This window comes from Haliaeetus leucocephalus, unplaced genomic scaffold, assembly GCF_000737465.1.
Source record: "Haliaeetus leucocephalus isolate CR32 unplaced genomic scaffold, Haliaeetus_leucocephalus-4.0 Scaffold406, whole genome shotgun sequence".
NCBI classification, from domain to species: Eukaryota; Metazoa; Chordata; class Aves; order Accipitriformes; family Accipitridae; genus Haliaeetus; species Haliaeetus leucocephalus.
In genome coordinates, this window is record NW_010972842.1 from 4390691 (window position 1) to 4415739 (window position 25049).

At 39.4% G+C, this 25049-nt stretch overlaps 2 long non-coding RNA genes across 3 annotated transcripts; both read left to right on the forward strand.

Annotated features, from left to right (window-relative positions):
• The first annotated feature begins 6504 nt into the window (after nucleotides 1–6504).
• Nucleotides 6505–12275, forward strand: LOC104835835. 2 transcript variants are annotated; one of them, XR_774781.1, is made up of 3 exons: nucleotides 6505–6812; nucleotides 6906–6972; nucleotides 12216–12275. It is a non-coding gene; the product is annotated as an uncharacterized LOC104835835 (long non-coding RNA). The 2 variants fall into 2 exon arrangements; XR_774782.1 differs by lacking the exon at nucleotides 12216–12275 and adding an exon at nucleotides 8402–8765.
• On the forward strand, nucleotides 12270–23634 carry LOC104835834. The gene is made up of 3 exons (XR_774780.1): nucleotides 12270–12309; nucleotides 15533–15660; nucleotides 23212–23634. It is a non-coding gene; the product is annotated as an uncharacterized LOC104835834 (long non-coding RNA).
• The last annotated feature ends 1415 nt before the right edge of the window (nucleotides 23635–25049 follow it).

The window sequence follows — 25049 nt, forward strand, 5'->3', positions numbered from 1 at the left end:
GAGACTGACACTTATCTGAGAGTTGCTGCAGAAACATGAACTCAGCCACAGTTGTATTTGAGATGACTAATTTCACAACTTTTAAACATATAATTCACCATCATGAGATCACAGTCATAAATCCAAATCAAATTGTATTTTACATCTTTCACATTAAAACCATCAATTTACTTCTTCAAGTACCCATTTTGTGAGATTTCAATAAAAATATTTATACATTTTTTAATTTGCATACCTTCAGATATTTTATTCCGGATTTAACATATGAAATGAATTTACAGCTTTATCCATGGGTTTTGGTGTGTACTGAAGGGATTGCAGACACTCCTTGCTTACCTTTATTTGTTGTTTTTGTTCACCTTCTACACTGATCTCGTTTCAGGACTTTGGGAACACAGCTTTCTATTGCAAAATCCCTCGCCAAACTGCCAGGTGCCTGCTGCTTGTAAGAGGCATTGCTTTCAGCCTACATCTCTTTGTCTTACCCCAAGCTCACACATTAAAATTATGGGGTATGGACAGGCACATGGCTTATTACACTGAAGTCCTCAGCTTCCTTTGACTGCACCTTGGCTGGTAAGGTGAATTATCTTCCGTCAGCTAATGTAAATGTGTTAGGTGTTGTCTTTTTTTAATGAACAGGATATCTTTTTAACCTACTTCATTTAAAAGAAACTCTCCATTATATCTGAAAGGATTTTGCTAATAATAATCCGCCACTGTGGGGTCTGCAGCTCCAGCTCCCAGATTGTTTATAGCAGATAATATATGGGAATGGCAGAATAAAAGGCAAAGAATAAAAAATAAAAATGCAACTGTGCATCTTTTCTAATTATTTGATCTGTTTCTTTGACAAATACAGATTTTTGAAATTTGACATATTTCCCTTCACCAAAAGCTGCATATATAATATAATAGTGGAAATAATTGGTCTAGTCCCCAGCATAAGAAACGTAAAAGCTGGAAAGCTTTTGGGAATCACTGTGAGAACTGCCTGTTCTAAACACCTGCAGGTTTGTTTAATTTTCTAGTTACTAGTTACATACTCCAGGAAAAAATAATCTGACAGTGAAAGAAACATGGTCAGCTTCCTGAATGATGTCTTAGCTAGCCATGGAAATTTTGCTTTGGGTTTTAAATAACTATGTTTAAGAACAGTTAAGAGTATGAGTGTATAACATAAGTTTCATTGCAGGTGAAGTGATGCAGTGAGTGTCATGCATTGATATGAACACAATGCTGAAGTGACATGAACTGCTAGGGAGTCAGGGGACTTTTAATCTCTGACACACACGTGCACACCCACAAAACACTCAAGATACTGTACTTGCCTTAAAACCAAGAAAATTTTGAAATAATGTTGCTAGGACAAGTCCCAGATACATTACCATCTTCTCCCTCTGAGCATAAAAAACAAGCACATTCTTGCTTCTCAACATTTATGGTAAAAATACATTTTATTCTTTCTACAACAATTTTTAACGACAGAACATAAAGCAGGAATGAGTTACTGAATTACTTTTTATAATATGATAGAATATGTCCTGCCTTTTCTTGCAGGACAGTCTCTAACAATGTGCAATGTTTGAAATCACTATTTTACATTACCTCAACATTTGACAGGATCAGTAGCCTTCTGGGAAATTCCCCTTACTCAATTCTAATGAGCAAATTGATGGCTTTTGAAACAGAAACAAGTTATCTCTCAGACAAGCTATAGCTGGGAATGGCCCATTTGAAATGAATATTGACACCTGCATGACAGTCCATGTTTCTGCAGCTCTCTAGAGAAAAAGCAGAAGCCAATAATATTTAAGAACTGCAGGGAGATTAAAAGCATTAAGTGCCTGTTCATTTTGCTTTTCTTCCCAGAAGATTTGTGATTTTCAAGGGATCTGAGTAAAGACTATAAACAAAAGGAGAGTCATGAATTTTTAAAATTTAAATCAACCCTGATATTCTTTGCTCACCACACAGACCATTTCCTGTCCTGTACAGCAAAAGTCCATTTTTGTTACAAAAGAAATTCCCTGAGCCAGACTCAGCCAGGCAGCTCTGTGTTGGATCCCACAAACAATGTGAAGATGCACCAGAGGCCTAGTCAGACGTATGAAACTTATCATCACCGCTGTTCCTAATGCATGGCCGTGTAACATCTCCCTTCTGCAAAATAAGGACTACAGATTTCCACTGCCCTTTCCTCCAGCCCCCTTGAACAGAGTAAGATGTAGGTGATGCCAAACACACAGTTCTTCATACTGTTGCCCTTTCCTCAAGTATTTATATTCCTTAAGAACCTGAAGACTAAAAAGTTGCCTTTTTAAAGGTATTTAGGTGTTACACATCACACTGCCTTTACAAATCTGGCGACTCATCTTTTTTATTCTCAGCAGATCCGAGATGCTTGGCCTGAGGCAGGGAGCAGTGTACCACAGCTGGTGGTCTGGAGCCACAACAGCCACCCCAGGCACGCCCCCCCCCACCGCAACCAGCCCCCCCAAAGCAAAAGCAATAGCTGCAAAGAGAAGGTAATACAATTTATACAGCCTCGGGGCTGGGAAGACGCTACAAACACTAAAAGAGAGAGCTAGTACCTTTGTCACCTGACACAATGTAATATCAAAGCTCTCGAGCACTATACTCATGAAAGCCTTACGTAGATCTGAAATAAACAAGAGAACTGGCCTCACTATATTCACTGCTTCCTCCAACAAACTCTACTCCCTCTTCTCCCTGCAAATATACCAGAGCCTGCATGAAACAAAATTCCCAGTAAAGTCACGATGCACCAGAAGCTGCCTCCCAGCCAACTGTGATCCGTGCCTGTTGCAAAGGGCTTCGCAGCCACCCCAGTGAAGGACAAATATTTGCACTCTGCTGAGTTTGATGTCACATCTGCTGTTGAACAGAAGTCACTGTAAAATAGCTCCTGAAGGAAGAGATGCAAACCTTCCCTTCTAGTCATTTGAAAACTGAGAACAGTAACCTACTGCAAATACCATATGCAAAATGCAGCTCTATAAGAACAGGAATCCTGGCAAAGATAACCTGCAAGTTTTGCACCATTTACAAGCTACATTATTCCCTTATTGCCAGCTGCTTACTTTTAGAGCAGCTCCACAAAATCACGTTGGCATTGCACTTCTCCTTTGTCTTTTATTAAAACTCCTAAATGGGTAATATTTTCCTTCTACACATAATCATCAATAATAAACATTCAGATGATTTAATTCCATGCATATCGCATTTCTGTTCTAAGTGTTTGATGCAAAGGGAAACAGTACTCTTAAAGCTGATGAAAAGCATTGTAACTGAAAACATTTATTTAAGACTTGAGCCAAAACATAAATCTAGTATGAAAAATGTAAGAGAAGAGGAACTAACTTGTGATCCTGAAGGGACTATAAAACATGCTATAAAAATACTTTGAAAGTGGTTTAAGAGAGGGCCAAAGTAACACAAAATATCAAACTCTGATCCAGATTCCATCTCCCATGACCCACCACAACCGCAGCACAACTGCCCACTGGCTTCATTTTCATTACTATGATGAAGGGAACATAAGTCTCAGGGGTGACGGGCCCTGCAAACATACCCAGTATTGAATCTAATAGAAGAACCAACTAGCAAGTACAAGAATGATTTTACCACCCCTATTCTATAGATCTAGAATCATACAGGGAGGTGGATGCCTTCAGGAAAGTTGGGAAAAGACTCCAGAGCTTCCAAATGCCAGTATAGTATCTCAGCCACAAATCACAAAACCACAAAATCCCAGAAATGTTGGTTGTACCAGGTCTCTGGAGGTCACTTCATGTGGCTTCCCTCTCAGAGCAGCTCTGCCTCTCCTACCGCCGCAGCCCTGATGCAGTGGGACTCTCCGGGCTGGGCAGCTCCTCGCCAGGAGCAGAGAGAGGACAGGGGCCCTGGGTACTGGCTCTTTAGAGACCAGGCAATTATTATTTTTTTGAGAAAGACTTTTAATTGACTTTTAATATCCTCTGGGTTTGCTACTGTCAAGAATTTGTCAGCAAGGAAACAGAAAATAACATGGACCAAGAATGACAGTGGTTTCCATCCATGTCCCATCTCTACTACTTTAAGGCTGCAAAAATGCCATTTTGATTTTAAGACGGCACGCAGAGCTCTGCCTCAGTGGGTGAGGAGAGCATCACGATGATGCGAAACACGTCAGAATCGATGGAGGGACTCCCATGCACCATCCTGTACCTGCTCCACTTAGGGGAAAATGCAAAGAGAAAATGTTGTCTTTGACACAGCTTCTCAGAATTAGTACAAATACTTTGGCACTAGCAGTTTATTTTTGCTAACACATACATACGGTTTTATAATTTTTTCACAAATCTTTTGTAAACCTTCCCATTGCCATATTTAGCAAGAAAAAGAATAAAAAGTAGGTGAAAGGTTGGAGAAGAAGGGGGCAGCAGAGTCTCTTGCAGACTTTGAAGTTACAATGGCATTAGAGACATCCCAGGATGATTAAGGGAAAACTAGGAACATCCATTTGAATCCATGGCAGTGGAACAGCATAATCCTCCCATACTAAGCCCTGCTTTGTTTTCAGGTTGCGCAGCTGATCCTGAAAGAGAAACATCAATGGGAGAGTAAAAAGGAGCCTGAATATCTGTTTATATTATTTGGAGTAAACAGTGTCATTCCTACTTCTGATAGCATCTCCCAGGGCTGCCAGTTGCCTCTAAACCCTGCCTTTATCTGCCCATTTCCTAATTCAGTCTCAGAAGTCAATCAGCAAAATCTCCACCCATGATTTGTAAGTATATCTGGAAATATATTTATGTACAGGTTGAAGTTTTTTTCCTAAAAAGTAAAAATGCCAAGAAATATAAAACAAAAAAGCCAACCTGCCACTACCACTACCCAGGCTTTATTATGTATTTTGACATACTTCTGTGATTTGAGACAGTCTCAGCATATTCTGATTAAAAGTGTGAAAACACATTCTCAGGGGAAGAAAAAAAAAAATGTCAGATCCTTTCCCCAGGGAAATTGAAACTAATTAGCACAGTATTTGCCCAGATATGACTGAAACATACTGGAGACCTTAAATGATGGAAAGAAAGAGAAAGATCTTGTCATTGATAAATCCTCTTATTTCCCATATGGCATTCCAATTATTTCATTGGGTCACACCCCCACAACTATTAATAACTCTGAACACCTGATTTTAAAGGAAACCTCTGATTTTAGCAGCATGGATGTTAGAATATGCAAGCTGTCTTGTTTGACAGCCTGAGCTACCCATATGAAGTCTTGTAGGCTGCAAATAGACACTGTTTTCCACACAAAGAGCCTTTCTGCTTGAGCAGCTCTCCTCAGACATCACCACCAGCAGCACAACATGATTTCCAAGCGAGCAGCTGCCAAGCTTATCAACAGGACATGGTAATACTGAAGCATAAGGAGCAGACAGGAGCTTACCACCTCCAGCAGACGAAGGGATCTGTATTGGGATGATGTGGCTGGGGTTTAGCTTTCGACAATTTGAGACCCCAAGAAAATGGTGTTTCAGTGGGCACTAATTATATGATCTCTTTTGGTTTGAATTTTTACTGAGATTGCCTTGCATATATCTTATCGCCTTCTGTAAGTTTTCACTTATTTTCTAGTGTTTTCCTCTATTCTTTGCCATCAATATTTAAGTGTAAATCAAGTTTATACCACGATGCAGTGTACCTAGGGAATATCCTTGGGATGCTATTTTCTCCATCATCTGAAAAATGCTTTCCAGGATCAAATAGGAGTTGCCGACTTGCTAAATCTTATGACTACTACATTTTTTACTAATCTTCTTATTTGGTTTCCCCAGCTGTCATCATACTCAATAGGATTTAATTTTCGTAGCAACTTGCTTATCTTTGAAGTCAGTGTTATCCCTTCATAAAATCCTTTGTGTGCCAAAGCTTAGGGGAGACACTCTTTAGCATGCTCAGCTTTTGCAGCTCCTATAGGCAACCTAGATAGTCCCAGCTAACCACTGTAGCTAGTATCATGTTAATTCTGCTCTGGGGATCAAACATGCTGTTCAGCAGCCCAGCTTAGCTGGAAAGGCTAAAATGAAAACAGTTTTGGACACTGCTGACAGCCAGCAATATTTTTCAGAACCGAGGGCAAAATGAGGATCCCTTTTCACTAACCGGACTGAGGGCATTCGGATCTCATTCAACAGTCTGAACTAATTTACTCATTTGTCTCAGAGTTCCTAAAAAAAAAAATCCCCTACATTCAGATGGCACTTTTCAGCATTATGGGGCCTTAGTCCTGTTTTAGGGGTAACACACATGCTGTAGGACAAGAAAATAAACAATAGTTTATTTAATGTATTTTCATTCTAACATCTAAAGGCAGATTTGGTATTGAAAGAGTTACTTTATTTATCAGTCTGGCTTACAACCGAACAGTTTCACGGCTGCTAATCAGACTAGAGCAGCTGCCACCTTCAGAAGAACATGTGTGTGCCAGGATGTCTGCTGCTTGCTTTATAATTTCCCCTGTACAGCTCCATGGGCTGCTGAGTCCTTCCTCTTACATCTGAAGCTCATGGCCAAAGACAAACAACTTTCTGAAATGAGAGTTTGTAGATCTACAGCACTTTCCACCTGGAAAGAGAATGGTTTGTAGCATTTTATAAGTTTTTCTATTAACTCCAGCACCCAAGTTTTCTCCACCCTTTAAAAGCCACAGCAATCGCTGGCAGCAGAAGCCAGAAAGGGATCCAGCCCTCATCATCTGCACAGGGAAGGGAGAAGACCACCGATGGAGACCAGCTCCAGGTGGTGTAATAAGCCATATGGGTTATTTCCACATGGGTCAAGCCTTGCTCTTGAGTTTAACCTGGCCCACTTGTTTCTTCTTCTAAAAAGTAGGAGCTGCTCAGATATTATGTTGGCCATGGAGATCCACATTGGATTGGTTGACAAATCTGCAATGTAGGTTTCGATCTTACAGATGTTATGCCATCAAGATAGATTACAATAACCAAATACATAGACACATAGTGTGGAGGAAAACAGGAGATTACTGTCATTTTTTATTAAATTTTCTGTAGAGCAGGCATTCTTTTCCATATCTCAGAAATGTCTGAACTAACCAAAAAGAGGTAATGTTTCATGTAGTGGGTAGAATCTTTTTAAAACGGGGAGTTTTGTAATAGCCAGAGGACACTGTGGGTGCAACTAGACTATTTGGGCTCAAGAGGACACTGATGACAAATCAGCAAGATACCCGCTGGGCACCTTTCTACTGCTTAGACTCACTAAGTAAGCAAAATACATCCAGGACGGTAGGAGGGAAGTGTCATGTATATTTGCCATGTTCTTGCACTTATGACCACTGCTGGAGACAGAATGCCAGGCTAAGTGGACCTTTGGCCTGAGCTGCTACAATCATGCAATGTTTTGACATTAATTTATGATCATTATTATGGTAACTTTTAAATTATTATTCAAATGTAAGGCATTTGAAAGGACTTTGCATACATTGATACTAATAATTATTAAAAATGCATTGTTAATTACATTTAAGGATGACTTCAGTGGAACCATTCGTGACAATTCAAACAATCATTGAAAGAACATTTGCAGGACAAAACTTTTCAGCATTTGCCATGTCTTCCGTGTTTTTTAATGACAAAAAATAACCTTGCTTCATAAGTGTGTGTGATAGCAGTAATTCTGGAGCTGCTTTGTTAAGAAGCCATAAAACAGCTTTCTTTTCTGCAGAATTAAAAATTCAGTCTTGATCTAGCATGCTTTAGAATACGGGAAGAGGTTTGTATGTGCACAACTAAAACCATTTTATTGTCATAAAGTCTCTTCAAACTGTCAAAACAAATATCTCTTGAAACTTGAATCAAACTACAGGCAGAGAAAAAATTGATGCCATGAAATTGAACATTAATAAGCTCATACCTACGTAGTCTGCTTCAGCACTTCCCATGTAACTTTAACAAATGCGCATCTACTAGGATTAAGATTTTCTTTCTCCCATAGGGTACACTTTCACCAATTTTCCATTTATATTTTGCTTTCAGGGAACAAGCTCAGTGAACTGAAGTATCATTTTAAGTATCCTATAGTCACTTGTAAATTCCAAGTTGTGTTTTTACCACCCTTCGCTGATAGGCTTTATCATGAGGCTAGAAGATATTAAAGACTTTGCTAATCAAAACTATTTCTATCATAAAATTCAATTTCCCCAGGACAAAAGTTTACCCTTTCTTCCCAAACGTGAAACAGTGCTAATATACACCACGAATTAGTTGCGCTCAGGGAAGAAGGTAGCCCCTAAAATCTGCTTTAGTTGATTCCTTTTCCTAAAGTTCATTTTGTGCTGACAATAATCTTGAAGCTACCAATTACAGACATAAAGAATGTGAATTGATTCTCATAAGAATGGGACCATCACCTTCTCTTACCTTCCAACCCCAACCCACAAAAAATAACCAGAAAAATTTGCACCATCACCACTGAGCATCGCTTGACCATCCATCTCCCACCATAGCCAGCCACACTGGCCGTGAAGGCAACTGACGGTATGCCAGATTCCCTCCTGACCCTTCTCTGTTCCTGAATCTGGTTCTTCATCTCGGCACAACCTTCACCATCTTTCAGCATCAAATGGCCCTGCTCCTCCATGCTCTTCATGATAGAAGAGCCTCTCTCTACAGGAAAGACACGGAGGTGCTGGAGTGTGTTCAGAGAAGGGCAACCAAGCTGGTGAAGGGTCTGGAGCACAAGTCTTATGAGGAGCGGCTGAGAGAACTGGGGTCATTTAGACTGAAGAAGAGGAGGCTGAGGGGAGACCTTATCGCTCTCTACAACTGCCTGAAAGGAGGGTGTAGTGAGGCGGGTGCTGGTCTCTTCTATCAAGTAACTAGTGATAGGATGAGAGGAAATGGCTGCAAGTTGCACCAAGGGATGTTTAGATTGGATATTAGGAAAAATTTCTTCAGTGAAAGGGTTGTCAGGCATTGGAACACCACCCAGGGAAGTGGTGGAGTCACCATCCCTGGAGGTGTTCAAAAAACACATAGACTTTGTACTTCAGGACATGGTTTAGTGGGCATGGTGATGTTGGGTTGATGGTTGGACTTGATGATCTTGGAGGTCTTTTCCAAACTTAATGATTCTATTCTATTCTTGTCATGCGTCCATCAGCTGCAGGCTGTGGTACAGCAAAGCAGTGTAGCTTTGGGTAGCGCAGTGCAAAGGCTGCAGACCCTCCACGCTGCCTGCATTTACACTCCCAGGGATCCTCAGCTGCAGTTTATGTCTCTCCCATACTTGGTTACTTCTTTTCTCCATTTTTTTTACTTTAAAACTAGCTTTTTAAAGGGCTTTACAGAATTGGAACAAAGCAAAAAATAGAAGTGGTAATGCTTTTTCTCGATTTATTATTCTCTTCATTTCTTCCTGTCTGATCACTCACTAGCAGTTTTTGCCATTTGCAGGGAAAGCTTGGGCTTTTGCTTTGCATCTTAATATCTCATCTTTAAATTTTTAGCCATTGGTTTATACAACATAAGATTATTCTGGAGATACCTTTTGAATAATTCACTTTGGCCATAACATGTATTCTTGAAATAAAGTGTCCGATGTTCTCATGTTTAGAAGTCTGGATAAGTATTTTTCAGCTTCGTGGTGAGTTTTCATTTCAAGCTGCAGATACCACATCTCACCTTAAAGAGGTACAGCCACAGGTTGTTGTTTCAATGAACAATTTCTTTGACGCTCTGAAGCGATGACAGGTGCTGCCTTTAACGTACCATCCTTTAAAGAGTGGCACAGCAGCCACTTCTTATTCAAGTTAAAATAGGAAAGTTACTCTTTGTTCAGTAATTAAACAGTAGCAGCTACCACCCACATGACTCACAAACTAGCTTTATTTGGCAAAAAAGAAGGTGAGGCAAGCAGGTAAAGATGTTTCTATGGGATCAACTGAAAAAAAAAAACAACAAAAAAACCAAACAAAAAACAACACAGAAAACTGCCTCCTGCTGCTCTCCCTGTCTGCATTGTGGGAAATGCACTGCTGGCTGCATTTCTGTAGATAAAGAGGGTTGTGCTGAAGAAATACTTGAATCTTTCAAGAATTTATCTTCCAAGGAAAATCTTGCCAGCAAGGCCCTGAATACTGGCTGAGTATCTGTGTCAAGTGGCAGCATTTTCATCAGTCATGCAGAGCTGACTGCATTTTACAGGAAGGGAGACCACTGGGACTATGTTTCTAAACACCACAAAACAAAAGTTTATTTTCTCTGTGAGAGAGCAAAGCATCAGCTTTTACACGGCTGTATTGATTTTTATGGTGCAGTCATTTTCATCCTCAGAACACCCTAACAGAATAATGGTATGTTTAAAAAAGTACAGAAGCACCATACTAACTTGATATGCTGACAATTATATTCTACATAATATACCTGCAAACACCAAAGGGAAAATAAGATATCAAAACTCAAATGAGAATTCAAAGAATTGGGAGCACGACATATGCCTGAGCTACATTCTAATCTCTCTTATTTTTATATAGCTATGGCCAAAGTGATTTGGTAGTGATTCTTTTAACAATGTGACCATCCTGATCTTTTAGACCTAGAGGAAACATACACCAAGCAGACAAAGGCCAAAGATGACAGAGGAAGCAATCTAATACAGGGGGTAAAGATGATTTCGCCTTATGTGTTTGCTTGCTTGCTTGCTTGCTTGAAGTTTGTAAAAATGTTGAGTAGCGTTTTTAAAAGGGAAAATCTTGATCGTTAGAAACTTCTAAAATAAAAAAACCCAAACTTGATAAACTGCCACAGGCTTCACAGCTGTTCTAATCTCTGAGTTACTCTCCTCTTTCTTTTGTTTTCCACTTCGTTTTCTTTTTGTGCCAAAAAAAATAGATCTTCTAGCTCATAACCTGATATGTTACAGTTATATCAAACTACTCATTCTACCAAAAGCAGAGCATGGGTTTAATCAGAGTGAGCAGCAAATCTCTGCAAAGGAGATTTCCTTGTTTCCCACCAGAGTCTTGTGTTCCTGGGACACAGTTCAGTGGCTGGACATGTGGATGCAGCTTAGCATTCACCTTGGGAATTCCAATATTTGATTTGCATGTATCTCTACACAGGCTGATTTTGGCAATGCAAACGCACATATTAAAATGAGAAAAAAAGCTGGTTCAAAACACGTCTCCAGACTGTATAATAATCTGTTTTGCATTTTTTGTCCCCACTCACAGATTTTTAACGTCCTCATAATCAATTCTAACAGTTCAACTTTTAAGAGATATAGTGAGTGCCCTTTATTAAGTCAGTGCATTTCAATGGGGTTTTTTTGGTTTTTAGAATAGTTTTCTCCAATGTTTTACCTTGCAAAATAGCGGCAGCTGCTAATAAATGTAGCCAGCTGATTAAATGAAATTCTGCTCTTTGCACTCTCAGATCTCTAATCTTCTAGAGGCAAATCATGAACCATATTCAAAGGTCATGTGGATTTTCTCACCAAACAGGGCTCAACAAGATACTGTTCCTTATTATACCTATCCAGTTGCAGGAGGTTAAGGTAGTAATGCCACGTGCCCTCGCTTCTGTTTGACAATTTATCATCAAAACAAATTGCTGCAAATACCCTAAAAGCATTTTATATATAAAAGCATTGAACAGATTTGTATCCAGGCAACAGCTGTAAGCTTCTAGATAAATTGCCTATTACTCATTGCTTATAAATTAGTTGCAGCTAATTTCTCTTAGCAAACGACATCTGTATAGGCCTGATAAAGGGAAGTGATTAAAGTGTGTTTTAGGAAAGCTGACAGAACAAGTATTGTTTTACCAGTCTCTGGTCCTGCTTTTCTTGTGGATTATGAATCTGAGAAAGACCAGCTGTGATTCTTAGCAGTGTTGTACACACATGCAAATTCTGACCATTGCAGAGTTGCTGACAAGGCTGCATGTTACTTTTCTGTAGATGGAAATGCTGCTTATTATTTGCACTCCTAAGAATGTTAAGGATAATATAAACAAAGCATAAGCCAGCTGAAAAAGCATCCTAATAGAAAAGAAGAAACAAGGTGAGCGCAGGCTCCTGGGGCCCCCAGTGACCCCAAAACCTGCTGCTGGTTACAGGCAGGTAACAGCAGAGTCCCTGTTTTTGTCATAAACTGACCACGAATATCTCTCGCTTCAGGATCTGGTTTGTGGCAGATGCCTTCAGAAGTTAATATAACCCGCAGCAGTTTAGAGACCAGGTGCCGGACTTTGTTGTGGTCACATCTCTATTGGTAAGTGAAATGGAGCAGGAGCTGCTCCTTGGTTCTGAGACAAAGAGTATGGCATAGCACAGCTATACAGCCAAACCTTCTGATTCCCCCTAAATGAAGCAGTTATATTAGCATTGTATAGAGAGTAATATTAATATATTATAATATTGTGATGTATAATCAATATTCAGATATTAATACATTGTTATATTTTATATAATAATAAAATATGTCTATATAAATGATATAGTATGTTATCTATATAGTAGTTATTAAAAATTGATCTATTATTGTATTATTATATAGTAAACTAATATATTGATATTTATACATTATATAAATATATTTTATGTATTAAATATACCTGATATGGTACATTAATGTGCTACTCTTAATATGATGCATAAAATTTAATATCCTAATATGGCTGTTTGGGAACAGTCTCTGGCTTGTGCTAACCACCCCAAGCCCAGAGGCTGTTTGAGAAGCACTAGCTGACCGAGGCCAGAACGGGGCCAAAGTCTGTGCAAACATTTTAGCAGATAGTGAGCACATACCAGAGCTTAGCACCAGTCCTAGTAATGTACTAATGCGCACAAAGCCTATAATGCCTTTAGCCTTAGACAAATGCCTTATAAAAGACAGATCCTCAGTTTAATCCTGTTGGATCAGTAGGGCTTTCAGGACACCAGCCAGTGCCAGAGGAGGAGGTATTACCTAGACATGTGGGTCTGGAAAGGGAGAAGCCTCACCTCTGCCTCCGAGTCACCTCATATAGAGGCTTTGGGGCAGAAATGGCGTGAACAGCCCCAGAGGAGAAGTGGGGTATGTCCCCCGTGCAACCTGCCTAGGGAAAGCAAGGGTGAGGATGCTCACCCTGTGGCTAAGTCTGAAATACAATCACTGCCTTATTTGTGGAGACCAGATCAGCCCACTCAGATCAACAGCCTGTCTTGAAGACCTGCCCCGATCAGCTTTTGCAAAAGAAGGTGCAGGGAGCCGTGTAGCAGGCAGACAACAGCTTGAAATCAGAATCCTCTCATCTGGGTCTGGTGAATGTGCATTTGACTCTTAGAATTTCAAAATATATGTGAAGGATCAACGTAGTGCTTCTGCATGTTTTCAGCCTTTTTTTTTTCCTCTTGTGCTTAGATGCTTTCAACTCTAAACTCCTTAGAAAGACTTTTATATATTGAAAAACGTTAGTTTGTAGAAACTTTTGATAAAAACAAACTTCTGTGACAACAAATCCACTTCAATTCACATGAAAATGAATTCATGAACGATAGCAAGAGTGTTTTTAAAGCACTGGGAATCTATTTATCTCTGTTTCCCTCTTGCATTAATATGCATTAATACTCACAATATAATCTAACAGTGCATACCTTCTCTATTTGCAAACATTTGCCCATTGCAATTATTCAGGTATAGTTCAATTAGATATAATCTATATTTATAATCCCAGATAAAAATTGTAAAGCAGGAACTGTAAAGTTTATAGTAAGCGGTTAAAATACAGAAAGAATATTCATTCACACATACACTACTCTCCCACAACAGCTCTGATTGTAGTTAAGGCCTTTTAGTGTTTAACTAGAGCAATCTGATTTTTAAAAGCTTTATTTTCTTCCAACCTTCAAGGTGTTACACCTTTCTTTGTTGTCTCCTACTAGTTTTGTACAGGACTGTAATGGAAAAATACCTTGATTTTTACAAAGGCACTTTTAATTATACCCCAAATCTTGTTCCTGAATGTGAGTTGATTTCTGTATTCTCTTCCAAGCCAAACTTCTAAGTTATGAATTATATATTTGCATCTAAGTTCTCCAGTCAGAAGTACTTCCAGTGGCTTTGGTAGGATTTGGATCAAGCTTTAAGTCAGAAGACAGGAATAAATTTTCTATATAAATTATCTCTTTACCCTGCTTTCGTGACCCAGTGAACACATGTGTAACAGAACCAATTCACCTGTCTCCATCCTTAATACCACTGATGGATAATATGCACAAGAATATCATTGAGCCATTGCTCATAGGGAACTGTATTCTAGAAAGGGGGACTACCAACACAAGCCAGCAGAGAGACCTAGATTTACAAAACCAACACGCATAATTCACCTTCCTAATCAGTGACACAGCAGTGTCATGTTTCTTGAAGCTCCCAAGAGCAAAAGCAAAATCCTCCTCCTGATTTCTTCCATTGGTTTTAATGGGACAAGAATCCATTCCCAGCCGCAGACTACTATTTTAAAACTACTTTGGATATTTTTCCTAGTTGGAACTGATAGATTAGAAATACCCCTTCTAATTTTTACTTGCTACCTCTCCCAGCAAGTGAGCTTGGCTTCCTGTTATATATATTTATAGATAGCTAATGCATATGTAAGGAACATCTTTACCAGAAACATTGACTCAGTTGATTAGCTTACCAGCTGTTTCTGCTTACCATGAATGTTCAGCTTCCCCCTTTTGGATACCTATCCTAGAGCTAGATTTGCCAAACAAGAGAGAGAAAGTAAAAATAATTGCTTAGTTAAATAAGCTGTAATGGTTTTTTAACTTAATAAGATCCATTGTGCTTTGGAAGAAATGTATCTCCTGCTCTCACATTCTTGTTTCAGTTCTTTCCACTCTCCTTAGATATATATCTATCATCAGCTGCGTTTTCTTCCTTTGTTATAGATTATTTCTGTTGATATCATTAGTTTGCCCTTCTTGTTTGGCTGTGTGTCTGTAGGGCTTCTATGGCGGATATTAAGCTGCTTTAGAAAATCCCTTCCCTTAAGCCTCTTCACAAAAACAAGAGAAGTGACATATATATGAATGCTGGTCTTTCCCTTCAAATTTTCTTTGGGAGACAAAAAAGAGACATTTTCATCTTTATTCCAATAGCCAAGGCAAGAAAAGAAAAGAAGGGTAATTACAGGTGCGAGCTTCAGCCATCAAACAACTTACCAGGGAATAGTTAGGGCTGTTGATTTCACTTGCACAAAAAAGCATTTTTGCTAGAAAGGTCTTATCCCTAAATCTGTCAATATAGTTCCAAGGAGTATATTGTTTGCTTTTGAAACAGAATAAAGATGGCAGGCTTTGAGGAGGAGGTGAGGAAACTGAGGAGGAATGTTAGGACTGTTGTCCTTGAAATTCAGATTTCGGAATTTTCTGATAGCCTCTCCATGCTTCAATGTATGAAGTGTGATATTCTAACCTCCCTTTGGCATGCTTCTTTTTTTTCCTAATTTCAGCATACACACAGAGAAAAACCTCTACAAAAATGTTATTTCCAGCCTCTGCAACTTTCTTGAAAGTCTAGCAATCAATAACATATTAAAGCCCAGGCTGCTCTTTTTAAAACATTGCACGAAAGCCTCAGGTAAGCTTATAGTTCTCATATTTTCACCAAAAAGCATGACAAAATGACTCAAGCATGCACTAAATATTTAAAACAAAGCCAAACAACTCCACCCCCAATGTATATTTGTTCTTTGGCTTAAAATCGTGTTTTATTGCTTTAGAAGAACCTGTGAGTCTGTTCTTGTTTTAAACTGGCAGCATTATGACTGCTACACCTCCACAAAGAGTGAAGTAAATCAGCAGCAAAAAATGACCAAAGCAGCCCCTTTTGGCAATATACCACGGTATGGTTTTTTGTAGTTGGCCTTAAGTCCTGAGCAGAGCTAGCACCTTCCTCAGGCTTGCAAAGTGGGGCAGAAGGAAACATCAAAGCTGATGTTTGGCTCCTCATTATTTATGAAGAAAATTCTGGAAGACTTTCAGTCTTATCTTACCTTGGGGACGTGGTTATGGGGTGTGCAAGCAGCTGTGCAACCACATCAAGCCTGGCTGAAGGTCTCAGTCATGAGGATACGAGGAAGAAGCGAATGCTGGAAGCTGGCTGGGCAGGAGGCCTGTTTACTTACCTTCTTAGCCAGACTTTCCCAGGATCCCTGAAGCATCTATCTCCTCAGGGTTGGTGGGGAAAATCCTTCTAGATTGAGTGGTCCTAATCTTATGTTTGTATTAAGTCACCGACAACTCTTTCGCTATGGTTTTGAATGGGAGCTTGACAAAACCTGAAGCCTAGCCAGAAAGGAACTATGGAAGCTGTTGCTTCACCAGAGAGGAGTTTTAGTGCATTTTCTGGATGGAGTTTTTCAGCAAGTTCTCACTAAACTGAGACCCTTGCAAGTGTCCTGTCTCCCCTATTAAATATTCTGCCCAACCATCAGGAGAAATTCTTAGACATCTGAACAAATATGAAACTAAATCTAATAAAACTGCTTTTGACCACATTCTCTTTAAATTATTAAAATTGCCCAAGACAACAACTTAGGGTAGAGTAAGTGAATGATTGTTAAATGGTATTATTTCTAAAGATTAAGTAGCAGCTATGGAGAGTTCATTACCACTAGACTAAACTGGTCTCACTTGGAAAAAAATCCCAATAAATTGGTTGTCCTGGCTAAGCCAATTACAATTAAGTGGAGAAATGGCACCTTCAAGTAAATCCAGAAAGTGAATTAAGTATAACCTTAATGGGGACCTGTACCTTTAAAAGACTGTTGTAGAAGGTATTCCCATGAGTTAAGGACATTGAACGAACTATACTTCTGTTCAACCTTTGGCTGTTAGCAATCACCAAACCCATGATGGGGAGTGTCAGGCATATGATATAACAGGAATAAAACCTAAGTGGAAGGCTAGAACAAGTAACGCATCTGCAGAAGTAAAGGTTTATAGTATACTGAAGACATTTAAAGAGGGCTTCAAGATACATTAAAAAAAAGACATTTAAAATGCCTGAGAAGCCAGTGAAGTTTTAGCCATTCTTCATTCAATTGGACAGAAGGAACTAAACCCTAATTCCCCTGTATCTGAGTAGTTTGACACATGTGGCGTTGTATGCCACAACAGTGTCTGGGCCTAGGGTAGGCTCGGGTGGGAAGTGGGGGTTGTAATATTATCAATATTCATGTTAAACTCAGTATTCAGTAAAAACAAAAGGCAGGGGACCAAATGTAACAAGATTCAGGATGTGTGTTAAAGAGCAGTTCTTTGGCAGCATTTGAGGTATTCTCAAAAAAGCACGGAGTAAAGCTGAAAGAGCCCATGAGCTGTGTTTCATTCTACTTGCCCTAAAGCAGAGTTAGAAGACAAGATTAATAGGTTAATTGCTCATTAAATTGCAGAGTAATTCCTTGTTTTTTCTTCAGTGGAAAATTTTTGTATCTTTGGAATGATCTGCAGTTCTTGCCCCATACAAACCTAGTGCTGGTAATAGTATTAGTAACTAGCAACATTTCTACTGTCTTATTTCCCTGTTCAAATAATATCAGCACACACATGTATGCATTAGAAAAGGACCTGTGTGCACTTGCTGCTCACATTGCTGAACACTGCAGGAGAATTTTGAGTAAATTCACTAAAAATTCCATCAGGAATAAATGGACTCTACTGTGCACAGGGTCACTCTTCAATGCTGTGTGATTTGTGAGTTTGAAGCCTCACAATCTGAGCAGAAAACTGAAGCTAAGTGCCTGCCTTCCTGGACAAGTATTCTCACCACTAGACTGTAATTTCAGAACCAGACACCACTAATGATCCACCAGCTAAGCCAGCCTTTGGCACATTTGAAAAGGAAACAAACTAAATATTAGCTCTGTTCAGTTCTCCAAAGGAAAAAAAAAAAGGAAAAAAAAAAGGAAAAAAAAAAAGGAAAAAAAAAAAAGAGAACCAACTCCAACAGAAGACTCAGCTTTGGAGACAAAATCACAGAACAGAAGAATTTTAGGTCTACCTCTTTCTTGAGTATTTGTTTGTTGGCTTGTGTGGGCCTTGACACCTGTCCTTTGCAGTTTAGTGGGTGCGTAGGCACCTCATATCAGTGCTTTAGTGTCCAGGCCTCTTCCAACCACCTAACTCATGGCAAGTTCTGCAAGGTTACTCAATGGATCTTACTCTTACTTGTAAATTCACTTGTTAAAATGAGTGCTCTTTTTGTATATTCAGCTCACTAACTCTAGTGTGTTTATACAGCCATAAAAAAACAACGAGACAAATTGCAGTAATCTCTGCTGACATAAAGTACAGAAATGACATATCTGATCTTCCTGGAACCATTTAGTTACATGTGATTTCTTCCAGCCATCCTTCTGTATATTTGTCATGTCTTTATACTGTCCACATTCAAAAGCATTCATAACAGAAATGAATTATACCATCTGGTCTAGATGATGAAAACCTTTTTAGATGAGAGCATTTGCCATCTAATGGATACTAAAAGACCTAACTATGAGAGACTTGTTGTCAGAATGGCACCAAAGTTTACAAAGAGTTGAAGCAAACTTGGAAAAAAAAAAAGTACGTTGTGCAATTCAAATCCTTTGGTATCTGTGAATGAAGTCACATCTTTTTATCCATCCTGAGCAACAAGAGGAACAGATGAATTCAAATTAATTACTGTTCCTAGGGTGCACTTCAGCTTACGGCAGGATCCCCACTGCATTTCTAGACTTGGCTTGAGCTTGCTCCCAAGTCCAAACTTGCCTCTCACCACTTTTTTTGCCAATCGAATTGTGACCAGAGGCATATTCATGTTCGCTTGCAGAGTGATGGGGCAGATGTCACCCTCTTCTGAAATACAAGAAAATACGTCAGCTCCCAAGGAGCACTGCTAAGTGTACACATTAGCTTCAGTCTGTAAGTCCCTAGTGAATCTAACCAGATCATTCCAATGGGAAAGACTACATTTACATCCTTGTAATGTCATCTGCCTTGTAAAAATATCATCTAATGATAACCGCTGCCTCCCTTCTAGAAGGACTCAATATTTCTGCAAGGATTGCACATGGGATTTCTCAGCAAAGGAGATGTATGTAGGTTAAATTTCCTGTAAACAAAGCTATATACTAATAAAAGAATATGCTAGTGATCACAAGCAGGATTCCTCTTCTAATGAAATATATGGCACGGTCAGAGATGACTCTTTAGTTCTACGTAATGGAAGGAAGATATACCTCAGAAATAAAATGTGTCACATTTGAAATGGTGCCAGGAGTTAAAAGGGAGACTATTTTGATTCATTTCCACTAGCGTCTGCACAGGCATTATAAAGTTGGTGTGTATCATTGGAAAGTCTATGCTGCCTATACTTGCTAAATTACTGCTCCCCCTCTACTCAACGGGCCAGTGTGGAAAGCTACACCACCACTCCGAGGTCAATGTCTTATCTCCAAGGCATGCAAGACCTGTCAGTCTGTCCCACATTTTCCTATTGGACCCATGGAAAATTTCCTATAAATAACCCTGACCCAGATTAAATATGTAGTATAACATAGTTTTATTTTGTCAGACAGCTTTTCTAGTATGTCATTTACACATGTATATGGTAGAAGCTGTGAAAGAAAGTAGCTGGAAATAAAAATCAAGCTATGGCATAGTTTACTTGTTTTCATGCAAGCAGTTTTGTTCTGGTATACCTTTAACTACGCTGAAGGGCATACATCCTTGACTGTATTGTTTTATGTATCACTTTGACTATACCTGTTCTTAAACCAATATAATTAGTGCCACCCCCACCCCCCACAAATTTCCAATTTTCTATGTTCTTTTAAACCACATCCTATGCCTGGGACAGGCTACTAGCTTTTTAAGATCAGTTGCTGTGATCCCAGTTCATTTAGGACAGCAATCAAATTGGCTCTGACAGCTATCCCAAGCAAGGGAGAGCTAAATGCAGAATGTATAAATTCTGCCTTGAATTAAAAGGTTCCAGCACTAATTTCAGTACAGTTTCAAAACTGAAGCTGTAAGGAGAGTTCTGCCAGCTTGGGATCACCAACCGTCATTACACAATAAAATGTTGCTAACAAAGATTCTGGCTAACGCTCTAGTCACCCTATCTGTTGATCTGTTCTCAAATGAGATGGGTGTAACACCTAAAGCAGCATATTCCTCAGTGCTTAAAGGTGCCGACCCCCTTTGGAGCACACCGCAATGGCTCCCTACCAGTCCTGCCTCCTGGCATCCTTCTTTAAGCCTGCTTTGTAAATGCGGCAAGTCATGTCTTGACTGTGGGTAGATATACATACACTGCACAGTGACGGAAGGGAGGAATAATATGCCTTCTGTTAGGCATCTGTATCGCCCTCCTCTCTCTGGCTAGAAAGGTCATTAATTGATGATTGCCTGCGCTTTGGTTTCATTCATCTCAGGAGAGGTTATCTTGTGTTTGTCACAGATGTCTTAAACAATGTTCTTTTATTTTCCTTAATTGCATGTTAGAATAAGAGGCAAAGAAGGAAGTGGTTATTTGTTTCTTGGTCCAGCTCCTCCTCAACCTTTTAAAATCCTTTAGAAATCCTCCAAACTTGAAAGGCTACATTCTTTCCCCGCGTTCACCCCTAACATTAACTTATCCAAAATATGATTAATTTTCCACAAAGGATGATGGAAAAATTATACACCCCATCCTCAGACCTGCTACAAAGCTTTGTTCAGAGACATTGCTATAGTCCTCCACAGCAAAAAAAGCTTATTCTTATTTAATGCAAACTGGACACAGCTATTTGAGAATCATCTGAACCTCACTATAGATCATTGTTTATTAACAACAAAATGGCTTATTCATGCCAAGATTCTGTGTCAGGGTGCCTTTTTTCTTTTTCTTTTTATTTTCCTTTTCCTTTTCCCTCTTTCTTTGAACATCAACAATCAGCTTTTCAAAATGAAAAAAAAATGGTAGCTGCTTTGTACTGACCACTTGGGAAAACCCAGCTACTCAATTAAGGGACTAAATGAATCTTTGAGGGCTTTAGCTTCAGGATCTCATTTCTCAGAACTCATTTTTTCAGTTACGCTACAGTATCCACATTAATGGCATTATCCTGCCACATCTGAGTACACTGTTGGAAATCAGCAAGGCTCCCTGGCTGACACGAAAAGAACACACTCTACAGAAACTTTTTGCAATGGATGATGATGATGATGGTGGTGATGAGTAAGGAGGAGAGCTTCCAGTTTATTTTTACTTTTTCTATGTTTAAAATATTCATTCAAGCACATCTGTGTGTCTCTAAATGCACTACAATGTTGGATGACGAGCCTGTTGCTAGGCTACTAACAACATGTCCTTTTATATGTCTAAAAATACATTTAACTTCTCTATTTAATGATGATACTTCCTCTGTATTCTAAAGCACACGTGATTATTGCAGAGCACCTTGAGGCTTCGGGAATATGAATGTTTTATTTCCTGTTACACAGCCCTATTTTTAAGATTGTTACAGAATCTGGGATGAGGCATGAGTGCTCCTGTTTCCTAATTCATATATGCTGTTCCTTTCTTGGCAATCATAAGAAATAGAGCTGGAAAGGACTTTAAAGGTCATATTACTTATCTGTCTAAATAAGGCAGGATCAGCTAAATAATTCCTGGCAGACATTTGTCAAACAAGAGTCTGAAAGTTTCTAGTGATGGAGATTCTTTGACCTCCCTAGGCAACCTAATCCCATGCCTAAATATCCCCACTAGAAGGTATTTCCCCAATATCCAACCTAAATCTCCCGCACTGCTCTTTAAATTCATTACTGCTTTTATGAAATGCAGTTCATGGGTGTTGCCTGACTAGACAGATTGAAAAAACATAGGCAACAACAGCAAAATTAGGTACCTGGCCTTTTTCAGACTACAAAAAGACGGTCATTTCCAATAAATAGAATAAAGGCAGCTGCTGCTCCTCTTTCAGACTGAGATGCAAGTCTCTCAAACATTTTAAAAGGGGAAACTTCCATACATTCAGAATTCTGTATCTGGTTTCTTCTCTTCCTGATGGAAAGAAACATCATAGAAGAGATCTGATATGAGTTTGAGGGATTATTGAGGGAGGTCAATACAGAGGCTATGCCGAAAACTTATGTGCAGCCTTATGTTCCTGCTTGTCCAGATTGTTCCACATAAGTACCAGTGAGTAAAAGTGAACATACACTTAATTCCTTACAAAGTCAAGGCCTTGGCTGTTATGGGCTGGAGAACCAAGTGTCTGGTGATGGAAGTGGATAGTGGACAGGGTCGTACAATCCTGTATGAGTAAAGGAGCAGATTTTCCCTGTCACAGTGAGGAACACCGCAACAACCTGCTTCAGAAGGATACCTGCACAAAGCCCAGGCACGTGCAGGGTGGTGGTGGATTTCTAACACTGTTGCTGTGAATAATGTATTTTGAGCAAATAATGGGTATTTTGGTCTAGCTGCTGAACAAGAAGAGGAAAAGATCAGAAAGTGAAGTCAAAAATGCACAAGTGGTGGCATCAATGAAGTCTAGTGCCTTATAGATTTGTATCTTAAGGGTGATCTTAGGCATGGATTCTTCACAGCCTATCCATCAGGTCACCAGAAGGATCTCTCTCCTCTGTCAAGCTATTGACTTTCATGAAACATGGAAGACCCAATCCTGCTTTCAATTTTGGCCAACGAAAAGTTATTTCCATGACAAACACAGATAGTTCACATGCTCTGATCAGGAAGGCCTCCAAAATTAGGTCAATGTTAAATAAAGTTATTGCTCTGAAGTAAACAATAAGCAGCATTTTGAAAATGTCACAATGGAATGGTATGGCATTTTAAAAATGAGAATGACAACCACAGCGTCAGAAGACATTCAAAATGTTAAACTGAGTCCTTAATAAAAAAAAAAAAAAAATCAAATTAAAAAAGGAAACTACCAAGAAAATGGCACTGTCTAGCTCTCAGCAGACTGTCTGCCCTACCCTGGGAAATGATAAAAGAAAGAGGGAGCTCATACAGTACCAGAAAACCTGAGAGAGGACAAAAAAAGACCACAGAAGAAACCATTGTGTTGGAAGATTTGAAGAGGTGAATGATCCTTTGATGTGTCTTACTGATTTTTTTTTTCCTTTTCAACAGGGACTGGATGGAATCTACACCAGAAAGTGTTTGGGATTAAGTGGGGTTTCTACTGAGAAAAGACAGCTCTTCCCAGGAAAATGATATAAAAAACTCACAGCAGTGACCTCTTCACTCTTAGCGCAGTACAGATCTCTTCAGCTTCTCAACACTCACACTCCCCCACAGCTATGCTTCCCAGGCAGAAAGCAGCATAATCCCTAACTAAGCAAAACCTCTTCTGTTTGTTAACTAATTGCCTTTCATACAGCTATCTGAGTTAGAAATCTGCCCGTATTTTACTACAAAAGCAGAACGCTCCTACAAGATAGTGATTACCAGAGGCGGCAGAAAAAAGAGCACTGGAAAGAAACAAGACTGCTATGTTTCTTCTATGTATTCTCCAAGGTGCTTATGTCAAAATCCTCTTCCAGGACAACTGATTCAGTAGCTCTAAAAAAAATTTCTGGCAGAGACAGAGATGTGATCATCCCACACTAGTCAGCACCTGTCAGGCTGCACCTGGAGTACTGTGTCCAGTTCTGGTCCCCACAATTCAAGAAAGACGCGGACAGACTGGAGAGGGTCCAAAGGAAGGCCACAAAGATGATCAAAAGGCTGGAGAACCTGCCCTGTGAGGAAAGACTGAAGGAGTTTGGTCTCTTTTCCCTGGAGAAGAGAAGGTTTGGAGGGACCTTATCACAGTATTCCAGTACTTAATGGGCAGCTAGAAAGAGGACAGAGACTCTCTCTCCACAAGGAGCCACATGAAGAAGACAAGGTGCAATGTGTACAGGTTGCACCAGGAGAGGTTTCATCTCAATATAGGAAAGAAATTTTTTACAGTGAGAACAACCATTCCCTGGAAGAACCTTCCCAGGGACGTGGCAGAGTCCCCATCACTGGAGGTTTTCAGGATGCGATTGGACAGGGTGCTAGATAATCTCATCTAGGCTCCCTTTCCCACGAAAGGTTGGACCAGATGATCTTTTGAGGTCCCTTCCGAGCTGGGATGTCCTATTATTCTATGATTCTATGAAAATAGTTTACATTAGAATTCCTCCTGTTACTTTGACTGAAGACATCAGATATTAATTTTTTTATATTTCCTGAATGTTTCTTTGCTTTACAGAAATTAGATTAAGATGAGAGGCATTCAAATAATGGTATGGACATGGAATGTGCTAGAAAGAACTTATCAAAGGCTTATGAGAAATTAAATGAGTGGTAGCTCAGAACCAAAATCCTGGATAAACCACTAAAACTTTGGGTAGCTAAAATCTTAATGTTAACTTTTCTATGTCTAATTTGGGGGAGCTAAAATTAAAGTGCCCCAGAGCTTGGGCATCAGGAACAGTTAGTGCAAATGAAATAAGTTCTTTTTAACTTTAAAGCTGTAAATTAACAGCAGCATTGTTCACCATTGGCTGCGCCTCCAGAAATGACTTATACCTGTGCAGAGCACTGTGGCAATAATTTAGCTGAAGACAATATGAGGTGCAAATCTCTGAAGAACAACCTCTCGTTAGCATTTAATTTTCTTTGATTGCTGCTTTCCACAAATTATGGTCAGTGCTGGCATACCTTATAATATCTGCTCAGAAGTGCATTCAAAGACAGATTTCAAATGCAATAGAAGGGAAGGCTGCATGCAAAAAAAAAAGAAAGGATAAAAAACTGTCACCTCTGGGATTAATCTCAACCCATCTTTACAGGCATAGGTCTGAACTAGTCATCCTAGGCTTACATTATAATCACTTTAGAATAACAGAAACTTCCAAAGAGGGTTTTGCATAACCCATCATAGGCACTTACTCAATGATGAGATGAACTGCCTTTTGGAGATGCCCACTGACAGG